The sequence below is a fragment of the Cupressus sempervirens genome, chromosome 1, assembly GCF_028749045.1.
Source record: "Cupressus sempervirens isolate cs-2001-9-10 chromosome 1, ASM2874904v1, whole genome shotgun sequence".
In the NCBI taxonomy this organism is placed as follows: domain Eukaryota; kingdom Viridiplantae; phylum Streptophyta; class Pinopsida; order Cupressales; family Cupressaceae; genus Cupressus; species Cupressus sempervirens.
The window spans coordinates 356,055,613-356,068,241 of NC_143118.1; positions in this window are offsets into that span (position 1 = coordinate 356,055,613).

The window sequence follows — 12,629 nt, forward strand, 5'->3', positions numbered from 1 at the left end:
GTTTTTCGTTGTTGATGGTAGATTTTTGAGGCTTCACATGTACCATTTTGTTGTTTTTTGAATAATTTTAGATACAAATATTGTGTGTCCTTTCCTTTCTAACTTTTATCGTCTTTGAATACAAGAATTTATTTTCACAAAATAAGTCCGCCAAAGTGGTGCTCTACCTGGGTTTAATTTTAATTGTGTACAAATATTTGAGGGTGAAGAATGCAAAGAATCTCAATTTTGTTATTAAGGAAAAGGGTGAAGCCCTTCTTTCTTTTGATATTGTGTTTGATGTAGATTCTAAGTTTGTGGTTAAGGAGGGAGGGTTCAAAAAGCCAATGAAGTCCTTTGTTACCAAGAAGACTCAACCACGCCCAAAAAGGATTGTGTTTGGTGAAACCACGTGAAGGATGGGGAGGAGGCTTCTCCATCTTAGTAGAATTTACTCCCTAAGAAAGCCCATGTTGCTTCTGAGGAGGAAGGTGTATTGATAATGTTAAGGAGTCTCTGCAAATTAAAGGGTCTCCTATGATTGGCCCTTCTTAGATGAGGGTTTTGACTAAGCCCAAGAAGAATGTTGTAGGGATAAAGAATGTTGGTTTTAAGTCCAAAATCCTAGGTGTTTCCCTAGGTGAAATTTGTATTGGCTATTTTTTGGTAACTAAGATTCCTTCTAGCTCTACTAGTGGTCAATACTCTAATAGTTCTGAGGGAATCCATCATATTGAAGATAAGATAAATATGTAGATCCCGCTGGTTAAAGACTACACCAGTAATTTGATTCATTATGTTCTTATATCCCCTACCCAATTGCATGGTGAAGGTGAGAAGAGAGGTTCTACAAGGGTGGTATTAGGGGATCTATGGTCTACTAAGTTTTAGGATAAACATGATCCTCCTTTTGGAGTTCTCCAAACTACAAAAGCTCTTTGCCTAAATCTTTTCCGAGTGAATAGGTGGGCATTGCATGCGATAAAAAGTGTGAATCTAGAGCAATGAGTCCTTTTTGCTATGTTTGAAGATTTACAACAATCTTCTTTTGAGAGAAGAAGGAAAAATGAGGTGTTATGGATGACTAAGGAGAAGAGTTTAGTGATGGGCTTGGTTGAGACTAAAGGGATGACTATTAGGTTACTAGAGGAAAAAATAGAGAACCTTTCTACGAGGTTGGACTGGAAGCTAAGTTAAAGAAGATTCTTGAGCACAACTTAAAAATTATGCAGTTGTTTGTAGAGAACATGGAGATGTTGATCAATAGACTCAAGAATTTGAGCTAGGAGAAGAGAGCCTTCATTGCATATGTTGATAAAGAAATAATTACTGAGGATGCTTATAGCCTTGGAAAAAGGATTAGAGCAAGTAAAAGAAAGTTATTTGCTACTTCTCAACCTGATGATTTGGAGGAGCTCAAGAAGGTGGCTAGAAGGATGAATGCCATTAATGAAGAGGTGGCTAGCACCCTCAAGGAGCCTAATGTTTGCTTACTATTATTGGTTAGTGAACTCTGTCCTCTCAGTTTTTGTGCTATTTTTCATGCACTGTGTCTAACATTCTAATCTTTCTTTGTTTATTCCATTGTGCTAACTTACTATTTTGTGCTATAATGTTTATGTGTTTTTTAAAATAGATAATGGATGGAAGCCTAGATTAATCATTATTTTTTTAGATTGATTATTTTTATGTGTTAAGTTCAAGTAGACTTGAACCCAAGACCTCACATATGAATGGCTTATAAATCACCATTGCACTATAGGCTATTGCCTATAACATGTTTATGTATTATTATGTGCTAAAAAAATAATAAATAATAGCTTGTTCTCAATCTTAAATTGAAGCTATAAAATGATTTCTATAAATAAACATAATAAAACACTCAGCTTTTATCAAAGAAATTAAAAATTATATTCGTTTCTTTTACCAATTGCTCCGAAAATGTCATTGGCCTACTATAAACAATTCAATCACCTTTTTAGAAGCTAGAAAAACAAAAAGTGAAACAATACATTTGAAATCACAATCAAAGAATCTGAAAGAGAAGGGTACATGTTTGCTTTTAAATTTTTAGTTAATTTTTAATTGCATGTATCCCACATTTCATATGCTAGCATGTTCCACATTTTATTTTCTATGCTAGTTCATACGTCTGCACTTAGCCTTCGAAGCCAAGAAGAGTCTACACGTCTTGCTAATGGAGTATCGTGATGAGGCTAAGAAGTTGAAGGAAATTGCAAAGATAAAATTTGAGGTCTAGGATTTGAAAAGTGCCATGAAAATGGCATTGAGAGCCCAAAATATATATCCTCTTCTTGAAAGCCTCATTAAATTCACATGAGTTCTGAATGTCCACCTGACACTTGATGTTGGCTTTAAAAAAGATCATTTGATTGATTATATAAGTTTTTCGATGTGGATTACGATGCTCAAGTCTATGTAATCAGGATACTATAGGAAATTGGTTATGTTGTTGCACTTTGATAAGAACAATGGTGTAGGAGTTGAGAGATCATTTGAGCTCATTGCAAAAACTTGGGGAATGCTTTCTGGTAAAACTAAGAAGGCTTAGTATGACAAACAGAGAAGTAGGTTACGAAGGCCTTTCAGGAGTAATGCACAAAGTGGTGTTTGTTAGTTTTGTTAGCTTTGGACAGCTATTTGTCCATTTGCTATTATTTAGCAAGTAATTGTTTTGCTAACTAATTGGTTAGATTAGAAACAAATATTTGTTAATTAATTGACCACTTTTGGAAACAACTAAAAACCGACTTGGTTAGGGTTGTTAAGTTGTTTTAATCTCAACCGTCGATTGTAAATCAATCTTGGCCATTGGTTTACCAACAAGAGTAGTATAAAAGGAGGTCAGGGGGGCATTTGGAGAACATGAAGTTTGGAGAAACGTTTGTAGAGTTAGCAAACAGTGTTGCAGTGTTAGCAAGGGCGCAATGTTAGCGTGAGAATAGCAGTGGGGAATATCAACGGGATAAATTAGGAGGTTGTCAAAGTTCTGCCAGTAAGAGGCAAGGAATTTTGTATCTCTTGATTTGCTGAAGTTTAATATAATTTCTCATTTGTAGAACTGGTTTTCCCTTAGGAGTTTTTCCAGGGACAATTTGTCCGAAAATATTGTGTTCATTGTGTTGCGCATTTCTTTCCGTATTTTATAAGTGAAGTTGCAGTTGTGTTATTTTTTGATATTAGCTGGGAATTTATTTTCAGCAGTTTAATAATCGTTTATGATAGGAGATTAATAATCAGTGACTACAATAGTTAAATTTTTCACATGGTATCAAAGCGTTGTTAAGGGTAGAAGAGTTTTTCCCTAAGAAAGAAATTTTAATCTCTTTAGATTTATTATTGCTTTAAACCCTTGAGATGGCTTCAGCTGGTTTGAGAGATTAGGATAGATTGGATGGTGCCTCAAATTTTGGTGTTTGGAAGGCCAGAATTTCTTTATTGTTGGAAGAGAATGGTATCAAGGATTATGCTACCAATGTTGTACCTATACCAATGGATGCAACCCAGCTTGTAGCATATAGAAAGGATGATTCCAAAGCGAGGAGGATTATCCTTGATGGTGTCAAGGATCATATTGTTCCACATATCACAGAGCTAGATACGGCAAAGAAGATGTGGAATGCTATTCTGAATCTATACCAGAATGCTACCACCAACAAGAAGTTGATTCTCAGAGAGAAGCTAAAGAATACTCAGATGAATCAGGGAGAAGACATCACAAGTTACCTCACCAGGCTCAAACTTGTCAAGGATGAGTTAGCAGCTATTGGAGATAGCCCTAGTGATGACGAGCTAGTGAGAATAGCCCTAAATGGGTTTACTAAACAATGGAGTGTCTTTGTTCAAGTTGTCAGTGGACGAGATACTTTACCGAGTTGGGATCGACTATGGACTAATTTCACTCAGGAGGAGTTTAGAATAAGTCTTGTCAATGGGGCCAACAAGAGTCAGAAAAATGAGGTGGAATAAGAGAACGTTGCCCTAGTGGGTAAAGGGAAAGCAAAGAAGGGATCTAGCAAAGGATCAAATTCACAAAGTGAAAAGAAGAAGAAGGACCTTTCTAAGGTCAAGTGCTTTGGATGTCACGAGTTTGGCCACTATGTAAGTGATCTCCCAGAGAGGAAGAAGGGTAAGAAGCAGGTGGCAGCTTCAGCAAGTGCAAAAGAACTCTCTAGTAGAATGGAAGATGAGTTTGCACTCATAGCTTGTATGGTTAGCTCAACCTTACAGTGTGTTTGGTATATAGATAGTGGGCCATCATTTCATATGACGGGAGTTAGAGAGTACTTCTCCAGTTACAAGGAGGAGGACACTGGGAAACTTGTCCAAACTCAACCCTATTGGGAAAGGGACTGTTCAGTTTTAGAGGGAGAATAAAAAGATAATTCCACTTCATGATGTGTTATATCTGCCAAGTTTAGGTATGAATTTGATTTATGTATCTGTTCTTCAGGATAGGAGGTATAATGTACTCTTTAGATGGACAAATGTGTTGATTAAGCACAAGGATTGGAAATCACCCATAACTATTGGAGTTAGGAGTGGTCGCCTTTATAAATTGCAGTTTGATACTCCTAAGGCACTTATGAGCAACAGTAATCCTAGAGATCTTGGAGAGCTATGGCATAGGAGGATGGGCCATATTCATCATGGAGCACTTCGATTGCTTCATGAGACAGTGATAGGTGTTCCAGAGGTGAGCACAGAGCATGACAATGTATGTAAGGGATGTCTGTTGGAGAAATTTGTGAAAGCATCTTTTCCAAGGAGTGACACCAGATCTAAGGGTGTTCTTGATCTAGTACATTCAAATGTTTGTGGACCAATGTCGACGAAATCTCTTAGAGGATATGATTACTATGTTACTTTTATTGATGATTTCTCTAGAAAGACTTGGATATACTTCTTGAAGACTAAGGATGAGGTTTTCAGTTGATTCCAAGAGTTCAAGGCTCTTTTGGAGAACTCGATAGGAAAGAAGATAAAAGTTCTTCGATCAGACAATGGAGGCGAGTACAAACAAAATGTCTTCCAGGGGTTCTGCACTAGAGAAGGAATCAAGAAAGAATGGACTGTTCCTTACAATCCACAGCAAAATGGAGTTGTTGAGAGGAAGAACCATTCTATATCGGAGGCAGCAAGAGCTATGCTACATGACCAGGACATGCCCTGTTACTTATGGGCAGAGGCGTGTAATACAACAGTCTACATTCAGAATAGAGTTCCACACAAGGTGCTAGGGAAGATGACACCAGAGGAGGTTTTCACAGGGAAGAAGCTAGATGTTAGTCACTTCAGGATATTCAAGAGTTTGGCATATTGCCATATTCCTGGAGATACACGTACAAAGTTAGATCAGACTGCAGAGAGGGGGTACTTTGTGGGGTATAGTGAGACCTCAAAGGCATACAGGATTTTCATTCTAGGGACTAAAAGAATTATTGTCAAATGGGATATCAAGTTCATGGAGGACAAGGCATTCAGGAGATCGAGAGATTTGCTAGTAGATGATTAGAGTGAGCAGCCAATAGAAGCTCCAAGACCAAGTCAAGGGCAGAAAAGCTCAAGTACAATTACCAGTATGAGTGTAGACTCAGTTAGTGAAGATTAACAAAGTATGGAGCAACATGTGCAATAGGAAATGCATCTAGAAGACTTAGAGGTTGAAATTTCATCCTCTACAGTTGGCAGGGGGAACCATTTTGTTCCAGATACACAAAAGGATACTAAGGAGTTTGTGGGAGCTCCTAGGAAGAGTACTAGACAACGAAGACAACCAGCCAAGTTCAATAACTATGTGGCATTAGTTAGTTAGTTGGTAGATAGTGAGCCTTCTAGCTATCAGGAAGTTGCAGAACATCAAGTATGGTGAGATGCTATGGTTGAGGAATATTCTTCAATAATGCAGAATGATGTGTGGGAGGTAGTACCTAGACCAACAGATAGGGTTATAGTTGGATCACGTTGGATCTATAAGATAAAGCACGGTGCAGATGGTAGCATCGAGAAATACAGGGCGAGCTTCATGGAAAAAGGGTTCTCTCAGAAGGAGGGAATAGATTATGAGGAGACATTTGCTCCTGTTGCCAGGTATACTTCTATACGAGCTGTAATCTCACTTGCAGCACAGATGGGATGGCAAATCCATCAAATGGATGTCAAGACAGCATTCCTTAATGGTGAGTTGAAGGAGGAGGTATACATAGAACAACTAGAAGGCTTTGTAGCACATAGCAAAGAGACCCACATGTGGAGATTGAAGAAAGCATTGTACGAACTCAAGCAGGCTCCTAGAGCATGGTATGAGCACATTGATACATACTTGTAGAAAATGGGCTTTGTGAAGAGTGAAGCAGATGCTAACCTCTACTACTTGATGGTTGGGGGTGAAATTCTCATTCTTGTTCTTTATATGGATGACCTATTTCTTATAGGCTCACTAGGGCTCATAGTGGATTGCAAGAGGAACCTTGCAGAAGAGTTCGAGATGAAGGATTTAGGACTTATGCACTACTTTCTAGGCATGAAAGTGTGGCAGACAGATGGAGAGATTTTCCTTGGTCAAGGGAAATATTGCATTGAAATCTTGAAGAAATTTGGGATGGAGAATTGAAAAGCCATGTCTACACCCATGATCATGAATTGGAGGAAGGTAGATACAACTAAGGAGAAAGATGTAGATCCCACTTTATATAGACAGTTGATTGGTTCGCTTATGTATTTGGTCAACACTAGACCAGATATAACATTTGCAGTAAACTCTCTTAGTCAGTTCATGTTTGAAACAAAGAGAATGCATTGGATAGCAGCTAAGCATGTGCTATGTTACTTGTGTGGTACAGTCGAGTATGGGATCAGATATGTTCAAGGTGAAGGTATCAGGTTGATAGGCTATACTGACGCAGATTGGGCAGGAAGTACAACAGACAAAAGGAGCACTTCAAGTTGTTGTTTCAGCTTGGGATTAGGAGTTGTATCTTGGTTCAGCAGGAAGCAGAAGTCTGTGGCTCTAAGTTCAGCAGAAGCAGAATACATAGCAGCTACCATGGCAACATGTGAAGCTATATGGCTTCGAAAGTTGTTAGTAGCTTTGTTTGGTCAGAAGGTTGAGACTACTGTGATACATTGTGACAATCAGAGTTGCATCAAGTTGTCTAAGAATCTAGTGTTTCATGATAGGTCTAAACATATAGATATCAGATATCACTTCATCAGAGATTGTGTACAAAGGGGAGTTTTTCAGCTACAGTACATACCTACAGAGGAGCAGGTAGCAGACATTCTGACTAAGGCATTGGGGAAGGCAAAATTTATCTTCTTCAGAGATAAGTTAGGTGTCCTATAGAACAGCTTCCTCACTAAGAGGGAGTGTTAGTTTTGTTAGCTTTGGACAATTGTTTTTCTATTTTCTATTATTTAGCAAGTAATTGTTTTTCTAACTAATTGGTTAGATTAGAAACAATTATTTGTTAATTAATTGACCACTTTTAGAAACAACTAGAAACCGACTTGGTTAGGGTTGTTAAGTTGTTTTGATCTCAACCGTCGATTGTAAATCAATCTCAGTCGTTGGTTTACCAACAGGAGTAGTATAAAAGGAGGTCAGGGGGCATTTGGAGAACATGAAGTTTGGAGAAACATTTGCAGTGTTAGCAAGGGCGTAGTGTTAGCATGGGAATAGCAGTGGGGAATATCAGCGGGATAAATTAGGAGGTTGTCAAAGTTCTGCCAGTAAGAGGCAAGGAATTTTGTATCTCTTGATTTGCTAAAGTTTAATATAATTTCTCATTTGTAGAACTGCTTTTCCCTTAGGGGTTTTTCCAGGGACAATTTGTCCGAAAATATTGTGTTCATTGTGTTCCGCATTTCTTTCTGTATTTTATAAGTGAAGTTGCAGTTGTGTTATTTTTTGATATTAGCTGGGAATTTATTTTCAGCAGTTTAATAATCGTTTATGATAAGAGATTAATAATCAGTGACTGCAATAGTTAAATTTTTCACAGCATTCTAGGTGAGGCTCATAGGCAAGGCTATAACATCACATATATATAGTGGTCTTCTATGTTTATTCATTAGATTCTATAACTATTCCAGTGTGAAGACGTTAATGTCTTTTATAGAAGAGAAGCTTATTGGAATGGATAATCAAGCCGTAGTGAATGCCTGATAAGCAATATATTTCAACATTTGAAGAAATTAGGGGATTTCATTTGATGGTCTACAAATTAGAATGACATTTTCATGGCATTGATGGTCTACAGATTAGATAAAATTCTTAAAGCCTCACCAAGAACGCAACTTTGTACATATCCTGCTACCTTTGTCGTCCATGAGACAACATTTTTCTGAGGCATTTTGTCAAACAATTCACGCATCTTGTATTTGCTTACACATTTTTGACAAACATAAATTTTGTTTGATGTTTCAGTTGGAAATAGTCTAAAACATTTGTGCAAACTGTGGATGCAGAGACTAGGTACGTGAACTGGTTGCTGCCAAGAAATATTTTCTCATTTATTTCTTGAATGCAAGGTATTCAGAAAATAGATTCGTTGAGAAGCCTTTACGAACTTCCAAGCAAATGTAATTGATAGGTATAAAATTTCCAAATAGATATCTAGGCTCAGCACAAAATCGAACTTTTTTCCTTTTTGTAAGGCTCAGAAACTATGAGGCAAATGCAATTTTGCAGGTCTAAAGCCAAACTCTACAAATTTTGCTAGCGTCCTCCTTGCCTTTGCGGAAATTGGAGATGATTTGGAACAGACTATGCACACTTGTACTAAAAGTCGATCATCCTTTAGCTTTTTTAGTTGGTGATTGACCAATTTGTTCACTATTATGGGGATATCTCATAGTAACTACTAGGACATTTAACCACAAGTAGTGGTGTTTTTTAAGCTAATCCCTCATCTACAAAGGTACACCAAAAAAATCAGCAAAATACAACTAACAGTTTAAGAGTTCTACATGCACCAAATTAACTCGATGCTGACTAGGTCTTTTCTCCAACTAAATGAATAAAAAATATTACCTAAAAAACTTAAAATGACAAAAAAAAAAAATTTTAAATAATAAAAGAAAATAATCTCCAATTTCAGCAAAGGCAAGGAGGATGCTGGAAAAATTTGGCACGGGCTTGAAGTGCATTGGCGAAGCTGAATTGATCGGGTTAGACACCCATTTATTGCATTTGACAAAATAATTTCAATTCCTCATGAGGGAATCCATTTTTTTTCTAAGCTGCAATTATCATAATCCATTACAAGACATCTTGCTCAGTCATTTTGTCAAACACACGGTGTGCCAAAACTAAACTTCCACATTTATCAAACTTGTTAACTGGTGTAAGACTATCAGAGCTGAACTCATATTCTCTCTCTCGTGGACGTGAGAATGAATTTGCTTACCCTCTGCAAGGGATTTTTTGGAAAATACAAATTTGCAATAGTAGAAGATATGTAGAAGAGTTTACTTTACTAGGGGTGGAGCGTGGCAAGAAGAATGTGTAATGCATCCTTCAACCACCCTTCTCTACATAATGCTCTGAGATTGAGATTAAAATTGCAATTGGCCGCGGATGGAATAGAAGTTGACATTGTATCTAACTAAAGCGTTGGAAGTATACATTGTTATTCGATTTAAAAGAACCATAGTGACAGTATAACACTCCCAAACCGATTGCCCTAAAAAATGGTTTTATACTCATTTACATATATGTTTCTGTCAAAAATAATGATGGTCGTTAAGAAAGGATTCGATCGGCAGCCAATAAGGTAGTTTGAACTTGGGTTTTTTTTTTTTTTTTGCATTTCACCTAGAAAGAAAAGTAGAAAGAAAAGAAGATTGGTGTTCCAGGATCCATGTATGCGCTAAAAAATACACATTTGGACAAATTCAAATTTATCTTGTAGAAAAACTTAGGAGATAACTTTTTCCAGAACCTATTAAAACAAAATGTATGACTTAGGTCTTCAAAAATATTATGCAGTTAACCAATGCTAGAGTACAAGGCATCAAGAAGAGAAGTTTGCACGAATAATCGCTATAATAATGTTTGCATGAATGGACCAATCAACAACTAAGAAAACTAAAAAATGATCAACTATTAGTACATGTGTGATGAACTATTAATACACATGCGATTATCTTTTGGGGCTTTTTACGATTGTAATTAGGGGGAGAAGGTAGAGGTAATTGAGGGGTTAGATATGGTGACAATGCATACATGGGTGACAACTGGCTCGTTTTAATAATAGAATCTTATCAGAGCTACTTCAATCTCGAATATGCATAATGTAAGTTGCTAGTAAAGCTATATAGCTTGGAACGTGATACATTTTTGCTCATATAAACTTTGACCTATGCAAGTGTACTTGACGATGGTGTCACAGTTTTGGAATAAAAATGGTTCTCATGGATATTGAAGCCCAATTAGTGCTGGCTATTCATATTTGAAACTATTTGATCTTTCATTGTGTGTCTATTAAAGAATATACGTAACCATTTGTAATTGTTGTTTTCATTGTATTGGGGTTTGGATTATAGTAAATAATTTTTTCCATGTTTGAAGAGCACATGTAGCCTAGTTCCTTGGGCGAATCACTATAAATTTTGGTTTTATTCTCTGCATATTTTTGTCTTGTATATTCTGATTTATTTATTTACTTCTTTTTTTAACTCAACAATCGATATGAGAGCAGAGAGTGCTTGATTTTATCTTTTAGATAATCAGTAAAGATTTCTCGATGCCATGGATGAGACAGACAAATTAAAAATAAAACAGTACAAAATTTTGGGTTATAGAAAGTGCAAATGGAATCACTACTTATCAAGTAGAATTTGCAACCTGCATTGCTTCTTAAAGTGAATGGTAAAGATGTTGGAATATTAAATGCAAGTTTACATTTGTCCCTAGAGCCAAATGCTCACCTACCATCCTTGATGACCTGCCAACTGTCATAAACATTTATTTTGGTAGGTGAGATTTTTGAAATAAAAAATGAGGGGGAAAATATTTTGCCAAAGACAAAAAGGAATGTTTTGTCATTCATTTTGTAGATTCAGAGATCTAGAGACACAAAGAGAGTTCAGCAGAGCAGAGAAGTTGCAGAGCAGAACAAAGTAGAAAGGAAGTGATCAACAGATCTGATTGTTGTAGAGACAGAGGAAGCTTATTCTGTGATTGCAGTGGCACGTGCTTTCTTTGTGTCATCCTGTAAGTTCGTAGTTTTTTGTTTGATTCATTCTATTGAAGCAGTGATTGCTCTAGGCATTGTAGTATGCAACCATTAGAGATGTAAGTTTGAAGTTTGAAGTTTTCCAGTTTTAAGTTTTAAAATTATTTTAGGGTTTTTCTGGTTGAAGCGGAATGCTTCCATATTTTGCAATGATTTAATCTAAAGTTGAATAGAAAGCAAGAAGGCATACTTGATTCTATTGCTCTTTCCTTGATTCATTGCATTTGACAAGTTTATTTGGAAACTTCAAGTTCTAGCTCTCTGGTTTTAATGGTGAAAGTTGTTCACGCAATATATCTTCACTCGGTTAAGTCTTGTTAAAGGTTTTATCTCTGCAGTGTCCACCGAGTTCACTCGATATCTTCATCTACCGAGCTCCAACCTCCTATGGGTACCAAGTTTACTCGGCATCCACACTACCGAGCTCACTCGATATCCAATGTCTACCGACTTCTTCATTTACTGAGTTGATTCTTCATCTACTGAGTTGCTCTTCATTTTTCAAGTTCACTCGGCACTCTCCTGCCACTCGGTTTATTAAGTTGCTGAGCAATTATTTTGCCACTCGGTTTATTAAGTTGCTGAGCAATTATTTTGGCACTCGATAATAGTATTTACCAAGCAGATCTTTAGGGTTAAGGTTGTGAGTTTTTAATTGAAATTTATTATTTCTCACATGGTATCAGAGCTTTGAGGCCCCACATCCACAGTGAGTTAGGGCATTTGTTTTCTTCAGATATTTATCATGGCAAGAGATGCAAGAAAGATATGGCAGCAACCACCATCATTCAATGGACAAAATTATTATACATAGGCAAAGAAAATGAAAACCATTATGGTTGCAAATGATTTGTAGGAGTTTGTAGTTAATGGGTTCAATGATGTGATAGACCCAGCTCAGTATATTGCCCTCACAAATGCACAAAAGACTCATTTGAAAGAGTCAAGGAGGAAGGATGCTAACACATTAAGTCTTATTGAAGTAGCAATGATAGATATAGTATTCCCAAATATTGCAACAACAAATTATGCAAAGGAAGCATGGGACATCCTTGAGAGGAACTTCAAGGGGACTGATAAAGTTCGCTTCGTAAAGCGACAAAATATAAGGAGGGAGTTTGAGAACCTTCAAATGAAGGAGAATGAATCAGTTGTAGACTTCAATTCAAGGCCTCCAATGTGATTAATCAACTAAAGTCAAATGGAGAAGGCTATAAAGAGTAGAGGATAGTGGAGAAGATATTGAGGAGTTTATCTCATAAATATGACAATTTGGTCATGACCATAGAAGAAGCAAAAGACCTCACTGTTTTGACAATGGATGAGTTGATGGGTACTCTTCAAACCCATGAACATAGGATCAATATATCTATATCTTCTTCTTCCCAA